Source organism: Lissotriton helveticus, chromosome 7 (genome assembly GCF_964261635.1).
Source record: "Lissotriton helveticus chromosome 7, aLisHel1.1, whole genome shotgun sequence".
Lineage (NCBI taxonomy): Eukaryota > Metazoa > Chordata > Amphibia > Caudata > Salamandridae > Lissotriton > Lissotriton helveticus.
The window spans coordinates 743,013,851-743,029,177 of NC_136068.1; the positions used below are offsets into that span (position 1 = coordinate 743,013,851).

Below are 15,327 nucleotides of genomic sequence, written 5' to 3' on the forward strand. Positions count from 1 at the left end.
ATCCTCCAACGGTATATGCCTTCACATCGTTGACAGCGCAAGGTCGGTGTCAGGTCGCGTTGGTACCCATACTGGAGTCAGGCAAAATCTGCAGGTCGCTGGTGCCTTGTGAGCCGCACTCCCACCCATGTGAAGGACAGGCAAGGATAACTAAAAACCCGGTGATGGCCATGTGGAAGGAAGGCAAACGGTATTTTCATACACAATGGAACATTTAGGAATTTACATCGCTGGAATCGGAAGAATCAAGATCCTGACGCCCGAAGACTAAGTAAATCTTATTTTTGTTGTCGATGGACATCTATATTTTCTATACCAATACAAAAGAACAACATAGAATATTATCCAACATGTGTACTGTAGAAACAGAAGAACTACTCTGACAGATATTAACTTAGTCATCTAAATTACCTATAACAGGGGATGCCAATTTAAGTTAAAACTATAATATTATTGTTTAGTTTTAGGTGTCGTTTCGTGGATCTTTTCTGCATTTTCTTATAGCTGCACATACAATGCGACAATGCTAATATCAAATATAATGGAATTCAGCATTAACACATCGACTACCCTCACATTTTAAACACGTTATTTAAACAAAAAAAGAAACATATACCCATATTAAAGAAATCGAAAAGTTCACATTTCCTGTTTCCTTTAAGTACAACTACTATTGGTCGCAGAGTTGCACAGGAAATGACGAGTAAACGTGTTTATACTTATTAATAAGGAATCACCGTGTATCCTAGCGCGCCACTTTTTCTGCTTCGTCATTCCACGATGGCGGATCTGTTCAACATTTCTTTTCAACATTTAAATAGAGCTCTTTGGCACCGCCACCCACAAGGCATTTGATAGCAGAATGGAAAGTGGAGTTAAGCCCAAAATAAAGTATAACCTTCTTCAAAATAACCGACACATTGTTTATATGCGACTAAAATAATGATTTTGAAAAACGTTCGCTTTTATGAGTGCGTAAAGTCTAAAACCTATTCTTTTTGTTAACATATAAACAGTGTTAACATCAAAGGTGATGCCACGAGCCGTAGTTTAAGCCGTCAGTCAGTTCTTAGTCTCAATTTACGTTAGGTCCTTGGCCATGCCGCTTCCACTGCGACAAACCTCGTCAGCTGCACGCTTTTGCACCTGCGGGTTGACAGCAGTCAGACGCCCGTTCGGGTGCAGGGCGTCCTACGTCACTGCGGTGTTGCTAGGAGTTACCGAGGGGGCAGGGAAAACACTGTCATGGGAGGTTTCGTTCCATGCGCAGTTGCGACTTTGCAATGGCGCAAGAGGGTGGACTATGGCAGGGGAGTTCCCCTAGGGGACCGCCACTCCTAACGGCTAACAGTTTCGAAGCGACAAAGCACGGACTTAAAACTAGAAGCGAGCGGCTCGCCCCAAGCCAACACATTAATATGAAGAGACAAGCGTGGCTCTAAGATCACGTGCGAGCTGACCCGTGGTAATCTGAGTTAGCTTTATTGTTTAATAAAAATAATTACAATGGTGAACATGCATCGTTAATTAAAAAACGTATGTCAAATGATTGCTGAAATATTTACTCATTACATAAGACAGGCGTTATCTGGGACCTGTATTTTCGCTTACATTATTCCCTCTTAGTTTTTTTAGTTTTTTTTTTAGGAATCCACCCAAATGCGTCCATTTAGTCCATTTGTACCGTCGCAATGAATCGAAAAATAAAATTCATCAATAAATAATTAAAAAACCTGGAAATCTATATTTGTTCATAATAGTAAAATATTAACTTAATCTAGACAATACAACTTTTTAAGGAGCGATTAAGAAACAGTTAAGAACCACAGTTGGCCCTTCTAATTTAGCATCTGCTGAGGCCACAGGGCAAGACATTAGCCATTTAAGAGTTAGTGACTAATACCACTGATAGTGCAATTCCATTTGTATGGTAAAATCCCTGCATACAATAATTTAAAGGTTCCTGGGACGCACAAAAAAGCAAAATAATCTATGTGCAAAAGGCTGTGGTCAACTGCTGTTAAGTGGTATGGAGGACTTGATCCTCCCTTTTATGGTTAACCGTTGTTGACTTGCTGGCTCTCACTGATTATGAATCTTCTTGCTGTTCTTGTAGCGAACTTGGTAAACCAGATGTTAAGCAGTGGATTATCCGGGTTCATTGATGTAAGGAAAGCTTGTCGACACGTGCGAATGCCAAGTTTGTTCCATTCGCTCTTTAGCAAGATCTTTTGGTCGTCAAGGAGTGTAGGACAAAGACATACCACATTCTCAATTGTTTCCTTGCTACTCCTGCACCCCCTGCACATTGCGTCTCCAACTTGGCAAATGATACAAGAATGGTCATTCACCCATTCTGAGGGCCCAAAATCTTTTTTCCACAACACTGAATAGGGACATGACAAATAGGATGCCATGATCCCTGATACGATTATCGAGGCGTGCTTTCGTTGGGCCAGTTGGGCTCTATCCGAGTGGAAGGACCAGAAGCGGACGTTCCTTTTGATGTGGATTTTAAGTGCCTGCTGCGATGGATTCGAGCTCCAGATTTCTTCTGTGTCCAGGAGTTTTAGAGAGTCTTGTAGATAACACCAGTATGATCTACCAATTTGACCGGCTGAGATTTCCTGCCACAGAAGGGCCTCCAGGCTTCCTTCTCTGGAGGTACGCAACTTATTGCACAGCCTGATGAATGCTCTAGCCCCTACTGCTTGGTGATCTTGGAGACCCGTGGTAATATTTACCTTGTAAATCATCCAACAAGGATTATCTCAAAATATGATCGTGTCTTCAGAATTCGAAAAAGCTTATTTCTTGAACTTGCAAAGTGGCTCACCATAGTACATAAGATTATATCTCTGCGTCGAGAGGCATTTATTAAAAGTGATAATATTTTCACATCTACATAGAGAGCAGACTTTCATGCCCCCACCTTCTAGACGACAATCCTTTTATTGAACTGAGAAAATATCTTATCTAATTATTATTATGGTTTTATTATCCATGGAGCAATAGTATCTATTAAATAAAAAATGAGAGCTTTTGTACAGGGGAAGGGCACATCCTGTACTCCTGTATTTCAGGATTCAGTCAGGTGATAAGAAAATGAGACACCGTGAAATAAATTCTATTACAGGACCGGAGGCTCAGATATATTGCTCCTCTTTTTTACTGTTAAATTCACAGCAGCCAATGAAAACGTTTTAACATAAAAATAAACTACATTTCTCATGATGCTCTTGCAACCAATCATGTCTCATCAGACCCTATAAGAGTCCCCATCTCTTTTCCATGAGCCTCTTTCTTTGCTGCTCACGGCAGAGATAAGTGCTATTTTTGATATATCATTAATCATTTGTACTTAAGTGTTTATGGCCAGCTGTTTTCCCACAAGCATGCGCGCTTGAGGGAATGAGATGCGGACGTTGTAAATTTCATGGTTTTGGCCATGTGAATGCATGCGCGTCTTAGCAGTGGTATTTAACTAATTGTTTAGTCCTAGGCCATGCGCTTCTTAGCGCAAGTGTTTTGGCCCAAAATCGGGCAGCATTTGATGCAAGACTCCTATTTGGGAACGTGTTTTGGTCACACCGAGGTAAGCAGTTTTTTTTGCCTGTGTAGGTATCGCGGTCTCTCGCACTGCACGTCAGACTCCTCCCCTCATCGGGCCAGATGAGATAAACAGAGCCTGACGTCACCTGATGTGCGTAGCCCAATTGGGCTACATTTGGGCGGATTTGGGCTACGCACATCAAGCGTTTCCCCACGCTCGCACATAGGCTCAGAAAGCCCGGATTTTTACTACGAGCAACAGCGTGAGGTGAATGCCTGACCTGCAAAAACAGTCGGCCCTCTGTGTGAGTGCACACTCCAGAAAGATTGATTTTGGCTCTTGACGCCCTGAGACTGGGGCTGCAACAATAGTTGAATACAGCATTGCTGAGGAGCTAAGTAATCTGTTGACTGTATTGAGTGCACATTGGTTGTCTCTCTCCTGACTCCTCCAATACTCACCTTGCCTTTAGCTTCATGTGCATATTGGCCAAAGGTGAAATAAGTAACTTTGAAATGGAAAAGTGGGTTAGATATGAAGATGAGGAGGATGAACCCTACTTTGATGGACAACAGAAGACTGTTTAGTCTATCAACAGGGCAATTGAGAGTACTATACCTAACACTGTGCAGCAAGCCTTGGCAGCAGCGTTAAAACCTATTACCAAGCAGCTAGAAAGCTTCGCAAAGCGCCACGGGTTTCAGAACCCTATTGAACCCCTAAAAGACACCTCCGCAGGCAAAAGCAAATCGAATTATTAGCTTACTTGCCACATGCGAACACAGACAAACATCGAAGGTGGAAAAGTGAAACGTAAGCAAAAGGTATATGTAGACACCAACACTACTGACACGGTCTCCACTAAATCGGACGATGAGGGCCTTCCTAAGCAGAAATGTAGGAAGGCAGTCATCTTAGTGCCTGATATGACACCCCAGATTCCCACCACCCCCTTCACCTTCAATCCAACGGATATTGTTCATCCCCTTTCCTCAGATTGGGCTCCAACCCCTGAAGTGACGGAATACCTCCATGACAACCTGAGAAAAGGTTTTGACAAAGAAGTTCGAAAACAGGTTGCGGTCCGAGTGTCCTCGGCCAGATATCCTAGATAAGGTGGCAGAGACACCTGATATTAATACCAGTCTTTTGACCTTTCGAAAAAAGTTTGCAAAGGCCCCGAAAAAGGTTTGACCGCGCCTGGCAGGGCTGCCAGGACAAACTTCTAGATGTGGCAGGGCCCCAGGCCAAGATCCTGGAGATGGCCCTTTTGGCAAAGGAATCAGCCAGTCCTGTGGATCCAGACATTTTAGCGGGTTGGACACAGAGCAATATGCCTCCTAGGAAATGCAAATTGCGCCACCTATACGGAGAGACGCAAGTCACTACTTATGAGGATGGACTCTAATCTTACAGAATTAGCCTCAGTCAAACCAGGTCCCCTTGCAGAGGGTATTTCTTTGGCGAGAGATTTGTTAAGGATGTCTCCAAGTACGTGGGTACTTTTATGTCTTTGGACAAGGCCCAATCAGGAATAAAGAGACTGTTTCAGGCTGGCCTTTTTAACAGGCCGTCTCAATTACTAAGGTCCTCCCAGAGGAGACTATGGACGTGGCAGAGGTGACTAGGATCCTACCAGAGGTGGCACCTTTTATCCCACATGACAAAGGTTCAACAAGCGTCGATTCAATAGAGGTGTACACAGAGTGGGATTTCAGACCCAAAATTTCACAGGTGAGAGTTATCGGAATATCTCAGTTACCCTTGGGGGGTCGTACTCAGTTTTACATACACAATTGGAGAGTTTTGTTACAAGATGCATGGATTATACAGACCATTCAGGGTTTTCACCTAGAATTCTACCAAACTCCCCACCAAGACTCCTACCCGAGACAGCTCAGTTTTTCCCAACAAGAATGTGCTTTTATAGACGCAGAGATAGAGGAATTGATGAAGTGGAGCGCAATTGCTTCTTGCGACAACGGGGCTCGCGGATTTTGCAGCAATGTCTTCTTGGTGCAGAAGAAGGGTGGTAGTCATAGGTTAGTGTTAAATCTAAGGGAATTCAACCACTTTATGGTTTACAAGCACCTCAAGATGGAGGGTATCCATATCTTAGCAGATCTACTCAGTCAGTCAGTCAGTCAAAATTTCTTTATTCGATTAATTAAAATCATAAAAGAATGAGCAATACAATACATGGAAACAGTTCATCATGACACACAATAGTACATTTCGGAAGAATCTATAGAAATTTATAACAATTTTATAAAAGACAAAACCCTAAAAACACATTATACACAATAAAATTGTACCATTAAAATCGATAAGATATAGGGGGTAATCATTAATCGGAAACAAAGTGTCTAGTGCTAAAGCGAAATTTGTTTATACGTGCGCCAGCAACCAAGAAACTAGCAACATGAAATGCCACTTTTAGATTAGGTAAAAGTTGCAGGAATAGCATAGCTGGCTTTACCTGTGTAAAGCCCATATCACGCAAAACTGGCAACAAAAACTTTTTCCTACTCTCTTTATAATGGCCACAGAACAGGATAAAGTGCGTCGTGTCTTGAATAGAAAAATAATCACAATCACAAAGATCAGCATTTACAGGTCTAGTCCATTTTTTAAAATTGCCCAGAATAAAGGGAATTAAATCAAGACGAAACCTTGTTAGGAGAAACCGATGGTACGGTTTATGTACTGAGAAAAGGTATGGTTCCATGCCTATACCCGATGTTATCATACAGTGTTTCCTAACTGTGGTTTTCTCCAGCTCTGTGGCTTCCCTCTCCAAGACATAATGCTCAGTCAAAAGATTTTTGACTATCTTCACGTCTTCTGAACTTATCAAGTGTGGAGAGGAGAAAAGATCAGAACGGCCAACTAGAGTTAACTGCGTCTTGACATATTTTAGCCAGGGAATGTTATGTACATTATCCAAGGCTAAACAATCTTTAAGAATATGATGGTTTAGAGTGAGCTCCTGATTGAGCCACACTTTCAACCAACCAATAACTGGGGCAGCCTTTAAAACATCAGTAATGTAGCCCAAACCAAGCTCTGTATGTATTATGTATGTAGAAGTTGACTGGGGGACAGAAAGCAGAGTTCTCAGAAATTTATTTTCAACTTTCTGGATTTTATCATACTCCTGACTAGAGTACCCCCAGATGACAGAGCCATATTGGGCAACCGATAAGCATTTGGATTTATAGACCTTCATAATGCTTTCCATGGGGCGAGCACCAAGCTTCTTGGCAAAACCAAGCAGCCCTGCAGCCGCTCTAGCTACTGCATTGCCTTTTGCCATAAGCTGGGGACCCCACTTGCCTTTTTCATCAAAGATCACGCCTAAATAGGGAAAAGACGGAACTCTCCTAACCTCCTTCCCCGAACAAAAGAAGGTTTTAGACTTTCTTTTCCTGCCTGCGGGTCCTGCTATCATTACATGGGATTTTTCCACATTTGTTTTCATGTCCAAAAAGGACATGAAATCCCCAAAGACTGAGAGTAGTTTGTTCAGTGCCACTCCAGAGCGAGCCAAGATAACCGCATCATCCGCGTACAGGAGAACAGGTATCTTAATTTCTCCTGCACGTGGGATGTCAGTATGGGAGCCTACCAAAGTTGCCTCAAGGCCATTAATATAAAGTGTAAAGAGAAGGGGTGCAAGGATACATCCCTGCCTTACCCCTCTCCCTGATTCAAAATGACAGGTACATCTTCCTTCTCTAGTCACTCTGACCGACGTCTTGAGGTCTCTATGTAGCTCTGCCAAGTATCCCACTAAGGGGGCATCAAGGCCCATGTCCAGGAGGACCCCCCACAACTTAGCCCTGTTGACCAGGTCAAAAGCTGAGGAAAGGTCCATAAAGGCCATGTACAAGGAGCCCCCCTTGGCAGCCACATATTTACTTATGATCAGTTCTAAATTCAAACACTGATCTAGGGTTCCCCTTTTGGCTCTAAAACCATATTGTGCGTTTGATAAAATGCCCTTCCCCTCTAAAAGCTGAGTCAGTCTACCTAAAAGGACTCTTCCCAGAATCTTAACACTTGAATCGATTAGGGAGATTGGCCTGTAACAGGCTGGATCTGTCCTTTGTCCTTTTTTAAAAATTGGTATAATAGTAGACTTCGACCAGCTAGTAGGAAAAACAAAGTCTCTTGTGGCATTAAAAATGTTGGTAAGAATCTTGGCGCTGAGTTCAGGGGCGGTCTTAAAAAAGTCAGCGGGAACCCCATCGGGGCCCGGAGCCTTTTTAGAATGTGTGTCGCTAATAGCTTTTTTTACCTCTTCTATAGTAAAAAGGGAAATTGGAGAGGCAATTTGTGTGGATTGCATTCCACAGCCTGGTATGTTATCAGGACAACTGTAGATATTACTGAAGTGTGTGACCCACTGATCGTCCGGTATAATGCAATCTGCTCTCTGCTTATCTAGATCGACGAAAAAGGGATGATTAATTATCGCCCAAAATTTTGAACTATCTCTCTGGGTGTCGGTTTACTCAAAAAGGGAGATTGGATGGTCTGGCTGGACCTAAAGGATGCTTACCTGATGATTCCTATTTTTCCTCCCCATCGGCATCTCCTGCAGTTTCAATGGAGGAACCGGTGGTTGGAATATTTGGCCCTTCCTTTCGGGCTTTCCTCGGCTCCATGGTGTTTCACCAAAGTAATAGCAGATCTACAAGAACAGGGCAAAGTCTACAAGAACAGGGCAAAGTCCCCAGCCAAACTGCACTTACAGATGAAAGTGTCCCTTCTGCAGAACTTGGGATTTGTAATCAACGAACCCTAGTCAGCCTTATGTCCTTCTCAGAGCATGGATTTCATAGATTTTGTCATAGACTCACAGACAGCTCAGCTGATTCTCCCCCGGTCAAAATTACAGGATCTCAAGAAAGAGCTCACATCAGTGTTAGCCAAACAGACGGTCTCCCTCAGGATGATTGCCAGAATAATGGGGTACTTCCATCCTCAATACAGGCTATCTTCCCAGGCCCTATTCATTATCAGGCTCTTCAGAGACTAAACATCCAACACCTTCAAAAGGGCCTGTCTTATACGGATCTGGTGCCTCTGACACAGAAAGTAATGGAAGAAATGAATTGGTGGTTGGGCCACATAGAAGCGTGGCACGGCAGAGCTATCTTCGGCTCCCAACCGGAAGTCATCATCGAGGCAGATGCCAGTTGTTGGGGCTGGGGAGCACACTGCGGAGATATCTCCACAGGGGGAAGATGGTCACTTCAAGAACTATCCCTCCACATCAACTGTCTAGAGTTGTTGGCTGGGTCATTTGTGATATGGATGCTCTCCCCCAAACAGGTATCCTGTTGCATCCTACTCAGGATGGACAATATCTCGGCAGTGAGATATATCAACAAGTTGGGAGATACAAGGTCATCCCTGCTAGTGGAGATAGCGAAGGATTTTTGGCACAATTGCCTGAGTCACCAGATATCGGTGATAGCGCAATACATTCTGTGACAGTCGAATACTGTCGCAGATTGTAAGTCCAGGTACCTAAAGGATTACAGTGATTGGCAACTCCAACCTCAACTGTTCCAATGGTTACAGACAGTGTGGGGTCCTTGCAAAAGACACCTTTTTGCACCCAGACTGAACCGACAATTGCAGACGTTTTCCAGCTGGAAGCCGGACCCATTAGCGAAAGCGACATACACCTTCTACCAGAATTGGTCAATGAATCTGAATTATGCCTATCCTCCATTCATTCTAATTCCCAGAGTGACGACCCAGATAGCCCGACAACAGGCAGAAGTGATTTTGGTGACCCCCCTCTGGAAGTCCAACCCTGGTTCCCGATATTACTGGAGATGAGTTGCGACTTTCCCAGGATGCTCCCTTGGTGTCGGATGATGCTCCAGGGCCCTCACGGAGAGCTACATCCAATGCTAACATCGGAGCAGTTGTCCCTGAAGGCTTGGAGGCAACAATGGAAAATGCCAGGGATTTCGGACAAAGATTCCGAATTCATTAAACAAGCCTGGGCCCCTTCCACACGGAAGAGATACTCATCAACTTGGAAATGTTGGGTACATTGGTGCCTGGAATGGCACATGGATCTGTGGGGGCAGAATTATCCCATATTGTGGAAGATTTGGCATACCACTCAGTAAATAATTTCAGATCGGCAACTTCTGCAGGTCATAATCAGGTGGACGGTAAACCGTTGCTTATACACAAAAGGGTTCAGCACTATTCAACAAACCGGTAGGTATGCACCCAGTGGTGTGTAAGTTACTTAAACGAATTAGAGTGGCTAATCCCCCTAAACCGAAATACTCATGTTTATGGGATGTATCCCTGGTCACATCCCTTTTTGACAAGTGGCTGAATAATGATCTGTTATCCAAGAAACAATTATCAGCTAAACTAGCTATGCTTTGGTGTTTATCTGCCTGCAGATGTTCTTCAGATGTGAGAGCGCTTGACCTTACAGGTAGAGTATTCACTCCAGAAGGTGTTTCCTTTAACATTACCGGCAGGACAAAAACAATGTCACATACTATATAATATAATGCTTTTTCCAGTAATGTTAAGTTGTGTGTAGTGCAATGCCTAAAAGCCTATGAAGAATGCACATGGTCCTTGTGACCAGAGGGTTCTACACAACTATTGATTGCTTTGCAAAAAACGTTCAAGCCCGAATCAGCGGCTATTATAGCCAGATGGTTAAAGTCAGTCATGAAAGAAGCTGATATTGATACCCAGATATTTGGGGCACATTCTGTACGTGGTGCCATGGCATCCAAAACTTTTATGTTGGGTTCAACTATTCAAGACATTATGAAAGCTGCAGATTGGTCATCAGAGTCTACGTTTAAACAATTTTCGTATAAACCGATGGGTGATATTACTACTATGGTATTTGATAACATTAAATAAGCAATAATCTGAGCCTCCGGTCTTGTAATAGAATAAAAAATGTGCTAGCATTCATGCCAAGAATTGTAAATTTTATTAAGGACACAGAGACGAGGATTACCCCATCCCGTTGTATTTCAATGATTCATGTAATAAAGTACCCACCCGTAAGTAATATGTATTTTGTTCAACAGAGATTACAGGTTTTTCTATTTCATTTATTCCAGGTTCAGAAAAGAAAGCAGAGTAATCTTTCTTCTGGTTGAAGAGGTTGGACAACGTCCCAGTTCTTGGTTAAAGTTATTACACGTTGGAGGATAACAATATTGGATTTTCGAAATAATGTTCACACTTGGACTAAAAGACTTGAGCAAAGAAAGAGGCTCCTGGAAAAGAGATGGTGACTCTTATAGGTTCTGATGAGACATGATTGGTTGCAAGAGCATCATCGGACATGTAGTTTATTTTTTACGTTAAAACATTTTCATTGGCTGCTGTGAATTTAACAGTAAAGAAAGAGAAGCAATAATCCTCACCTCCGTGTCCTTAATAGAATTGAAAATTCTTGGAGTGAATACTAGCAATTTTTTTATTCTTTGCCTAGAATCGCACAATTTGGTCAGATGGGGAAGCCTGCAATGCAGCAACTAGATAATTTTCTCCATCCTGTTATAAAACAAATGTTAATTGATGCTTTGTCTTTAAATCTTAGTGCATGAGTCCAGGGCGTTAAGTGGGATGAAAGAGCTGGGGGGGGGGTCTCTCAAAGGGGTGTGGCCAATGTAATTAAGGGTGTGGCTTAAAAACAGGTAAGCTACAAATCTGTACTTAGCATTGTATGCCGCCTGACTTCGCATTGTGTGCCGCCTGACTTGTATTTTGCTGTTTCTGTCATTGCATCCAGATATAAGATACAACAATGACTATTGGCTTTGTCAATGGTTGTTAGTTGCAAAAGATAAATAAGCAGCAACTATGGCTTATATATAATATTGAAAAGCTTCCACTTAAAGTCCTGGGGACACCACAACAATGTTGCTGCTCCTGAGTTTCAAAAAGAAAAGGGAAATCCAGAGAGAAAACGACTCTCTTTAAAGGATGTCCCTTCCCCTACATCGCTCACCTGACATGACGTCATGCTGTAACTTATCCACTAGTGAGAAGTCAGCAGTGTGAGCACATGCACATCAATGAGCCTGCTGTCACTGCAGTCCAGAAAAAAGCAGGGCCAGGGCACAAAACAGACCCCAATAGAGACCAGTTTCAAGGCCCCCTTAAAAAAAACTGCCGGTGCTCAGCTCCAGTGAGATTTGGCCCACTTAAAGCCCTGCACGAGTCGTAGACTAGAGAGTGAATGGTTGGCTGATCTATAGGAAAGATCAGCTCATTTTGGGCTCGAGGGTGCAAGATGATCCAGAGTCAGGCATCTGAGGGAGGTTTTGAAGGATGGAGACTCATTACACCATTTCACCCACCCTAGTGTTTTGACTGTCTCCAGTCAGGACACAAGAGAAGGGACTCTGTGTGTGCACTGTACAGATGTGGCCATTGTAGCCCTAGGGGAAGATTATCCATTAGAGGAGAGGGTACAGTATGCCCTGGTATTCCTTAGTTGGGGGGTGGAACCAGAAAGTAAGCTGGTGAACCCAGAGGGTAGTATCCGGCACTTCCTGGATGTTACAGTGAAAAAGATCCCTGTCACTACTCTGCAGGACACCTGTGCCAGGTAGACCATGGTGGTAGCAAGGTTTGGGGTTGAGAAATATTTTAGTACTTGTCGTTCTAGGGAGCACGGTGGTTATATAGTATTTATTTTAGTTTTATGACTGGAGTAGTCACGTGCTTCTGGTCTAATCTTGTGGTATAATTTAAATACATTCGAAGGTGCACGTTTTTTTAATTAGCATATTCATTTCAGTGTTTGGGAAGCTTAGGCGTGTCTTGATTTGAAGGTAAAATGAGTTTGTAGATACACAATGTTTTTTGTTTCTGGTTTTTAACAGGTTCTGTTATCATTCTTTTGGTATAGGTGTGTCACAGCACATTATGTTTTGAACTTTTGGTGGGGTCGGGGTGAGTGGATTTCTCAACAGTTGACACTGGTGGCACTTTCCTACAATGCATGCAATGCTCATTACGTTTAACATTCACAATACACATGATGGTCAGATGACATCACAGTGGTCTCACCGTAACAATAACAGTATAGATGATTCTGCAATGAGTATTTACACGTGATTTGTTTCATCGTAGTTACCCCTGAGGAAGGGCAAAGATTGCCCGAAATGCATTGGGTTGGAACTCCAATGTCCCGCTATGTGGAGCGGTGAATCTCCATGTCCTTTGAAAGAGCCTGGATAGGCATTTTTTTAAACCTTTTGGCAAAACCCTGTGCATGTAAAAATTTAGATCAAATAAGGATTACGGATTGTATACGATGAAATTAAATGGATCACAGAGAGGAGAAATTGTTTGAATGTATTCATTCACGCATTTAGCTGTGCACCCTGTGCTGGGACCTGAGGAGGCACCCGTTCACTTTCAACTTTTCAGGATAGCACGCTGTAATGGTCACATAAGCCTTTGAGCACTGACTAAACTTGGTGTGCATTCAACAACTCTTGTTGAACGAGCACGCTTTATTTCTCCAGACCAGTAATTGCCAAAACAGATGTGTAGGTTGACCAATGGCCAGGACTTTTTCTGCCCTATGGCCCACGTATCCTTGGAACAGTAGGGGGTACTTGCTCAGAGGAGAGTGTGATAGGTTTCTAGGAGTCCTGTCCCAAAATAGAGGGTGCAGAGGCACAGACTAGGAGTATAGGGTAGGAGGTGGATACCATCAATAGTGGGTGGACCAGTGGCTCAGGGTTACCTACTCTGAGAGAAGAGCACCCCAAGACTGACCCTGGTGAGGCCACATCTGACCTGAAGGTGCTGCCTGTGCTGTCACAGAGACAAAGGGCAGGATTCCTGTGCCAGGCAGACCCCCTCCATGAACACAGACAGGGTGTCATCCTTGAAGGTGGCTGTATTTCCTCCTTAAAATGTCTTAGACTGCCAGGCACTTGTTCAGCCTCTGGCTGCCACCCCGAAGGTGGCAAAAGTAAGAGTAGAAAAAGGGTGTCTGCTACCTGATGGCGCAGGCCCCCAACTGTGAAAAACCCAAGAGCCTAGAAACTCTCAGGACCAAGTTGGAGACTCCTTGCCACCCACCGGCTGGAACTGAGGCCTACCCAAGGCCCCAGATTGCCAGGGGGCTGGTTCCTGACACTGTTAGCTGTCAATGGTCTCTCTTGGTTTCTAGTTTTTTGGCGCAGAGCTTGCCCTGGGTTTTGGGCAGAAGTCTGACCTATGGCAAAGAATGTGCTACATCACCTTGTTGGCCTAGATGGTATTGTCTGCCTACTGGGATGCCTTCTGAGCAAACTAGTTAGTCGCCTCACAAGTGGGATCTGCAGGCGAGGAGGAGAGTTCCCCATGGACAGGGTTGTGGCTAGTGAGGATTTTGACAGAGCTAACTTTGGCACAGAACGGACAGGCTTATCTTAGGGATGTGGCCTAACGGCTAGAGCAGTTGACCTCAAAGTTGGGAAACCAGGTTCGAGTTCGGCACGGCAGTTTAACAGCCTGTGATTCGGGGCATATCACTTAGTCTCCTGTCCCTACCAAAAATGAATGTGTCCGTTTCTAACTTAACTGGTGCTCATGTAAAGCGCTCTGATTCCTCCGGGTTGAGTTTCACTATATAAAACAAAAAAAACTACCAAAACAGCAATAAAGTGAAGATTCAAAACAATAAAAATCCCAAACCAAGTTAGAATTCTAATTAATTCTATTGAACTTTAAAGAAAGTTTTTATTGGTAAGATTTCAACTAGGAGTCTAATCTTTGTATGAAGCTGTTAATTGGTGATTGGATGCTAAAGAAACATGACTGTCTAAAAACTAAAATAAGAATCAGTACAGGCAAATCCGTTGTTTTTTAATTATCAAAGAAACCAGGACAGCAGCATTCCAAAAGCTGCTCCTGCTGGCTGTACTCACATGGCATGTGAATACACCCCACCACCACCACCACCACCCTTCACAGCACTACGTTGGAAGCTTGAAAAGGGATGCTTGGATGAAGCCTTTTTCATGATGAAAGGTGGTGGGGGGGACGTCACCGCGAGACGAGGCCAAAGAAAAAGTAGTGCTCAAACCTACATAAATGTCCAGAAGGGAACTGATTCATGTAACTGGGTCAGTCTCCAGGGCAGAACAAAACAGCTAAAAGGCGGGACAAATGTCAACTATTCACCAAAGGAATAGAAGGAATTTTGAAAGGGAGAGATAGGAACCAATGAAAACCACTGGGCATGGTGAAAGCCCACAAAGCAGATAACCACATGTCGAGAGACCGTGAGTGCGTTGCTCAGGCATGACCTAAAAAAGAATAAGAGACAGCCAGTGGAAAAGGAAGAGGCTTAAGATCCTGGCGATAACTGGAGCAGGATAGATTCCAGTAGAGGCAGCATTTATAAAGACACGCAGAAACATGTATATAAAAAATAACTGAAAGTAAGGTAATTTATACATAATATGCCAAGTAAATTATACCATGAAGCTATTAACTGACTCAACAGCAAGAAAGAAGCTGTGTGAGCTCCAACCTGTGTTTGCTTATAAACAGTCCATTGCAGATTTTTTTAATATTTGTGTGTTTTTTTCCCATGAACTCTGTGAAACCTAGTTGGAAATTTCTTTTGACTGGTTGCTGTTTAAAATGAATGCAAGAAAACTGTGAAATAGGATCCTCTGCTCGTGCTATAAAATAAAAAAAAGTGACAAGACCTCAAGGGACTCTTGATTTAAAATATCTAAATCTTA

The 15,327-nt window shown here is 43.2% G+C and overlaps 1 long non-coding RNA gene across 1 annotated transcript; it reads left to right on the forward strand.

Moving 5' to 3' along the window:
- Positions 1 to 15: 15 nt before the first annotated feature.
- On the forward strand, positions 16 to 10,991 carry LOC144769082 (uncharacterized). Its single transcript, XR_013598665.1, has 2 exons — positions 16 to 271; positions 10,684 to 10,991. It is a non-coding gene; the product is annotated as an uncharacterized LOC144769082 (long non-coding RNA).
- The last annotated feature ends 4,336 nt before the right edge of the window (positions 10,992 to 15,327 follow it).